This window comes from Mastigoproctus giganteus, chromosome 1 (assembly GCF_048544385.1).
Source record: "Mastigoproctus giganteus isolate SK-2022 chromosome 1, ASM4854438v1, whole genome shotgun sequence".
Taxonomy (NCBI): domain Eukaryota; kingdom Metazoa; phylum Arthropoda; class Arachnida; order Uropygi; family Thelyphonidae; genus Mastigoproctus; species Mastigoproctus giganteus.
This window is the reverse complement of record NC_143575.1, coordinates 70166997-70167841: the sequence shown is the minus strand read 5'-3', so window position 1 is coordinate 70167841 and position 845 is coordinate 70166997. Positions and strand designations below refer to the sequence as shown.

General features: G+C 33.1%; 1 non-coding gene across 1 annotated transcript; it reads right to left on the bottom strand.

Moving 5' to 3' along the window:
- Positions 1–287: 287 nt before the first annotated feature.
- On the bottom strand, positions 288–481 carry LOC150090878 (RNase MRP). The gene has a single exon (XR_016547784.1).
- Between the last annotated feature and the right edge of the window lie 364 nt (positions 482–845).

Sequence of the window (845 nt, the reverse complement as noted above, 5' to 3'; positions counted from 1 at the left end):
TCATCAAATAATAATAATATAGTAAATTGTAGATGAAATAGAATAGACTGAAACGGAAATTGCTTTTTACAATTGTTCATTCAATCCAGTAATAATTTATATACATAATTTAACTAATGTGCATTTAAATATAATAGTTATATTATTAGAAATTTTAAATATGTTCTTCTATATGTGAATAATACTTAAATTCGTAGTGAGATATGATGATTTATAATTTCTAGAAAGTAAACGCTAAATTCTGAAGACATGGATTTCTTCAGCAGAAAATATTCTAATTTCAGACCGCCTGCATCCCTTTGTACGCTATGACAAACACCCTCCCACACCCCAACAGCTCAGGTTACCCTTCACAGCCTTAGATGAGGGAGGCGAGAGGGATGAAGCCCTTACAGCCCGGTACTCTCTACCCACGGTCCAGGGACTTTTCACAAAGCTGGTGTAGTCACGAAGGACCCCGTCAGTAGCTTCGACAGCAAGCCTAAGGTGATCTTCCGTGTTCAATTGTAAATTTCGTTACTTTCAGTAGGCAACAGATTATAGCAAACTAATTTTAAACAAAAGTCTTATATTTTCAAGGTTGCATATGTAATCATTGGAATCCAAGTAGAAAAAAATATCATCTATTTAACCGTATATAGCAATAAAGGATCATTTATTGTTTATATAAATTATTACAAATATACAGCCAAACATATTATTAATTAATGAACCCTAATTGAACTTTTATGACCAATCGAAAGTTGTTGTCGTCATTCCGCCCCTCCTCCTCCCTCCACTTCCGAAAAAAACCGTCATTCTTTAAAAAAAATACCCCACACTTGCAATTTAAAAAAAAAATAATA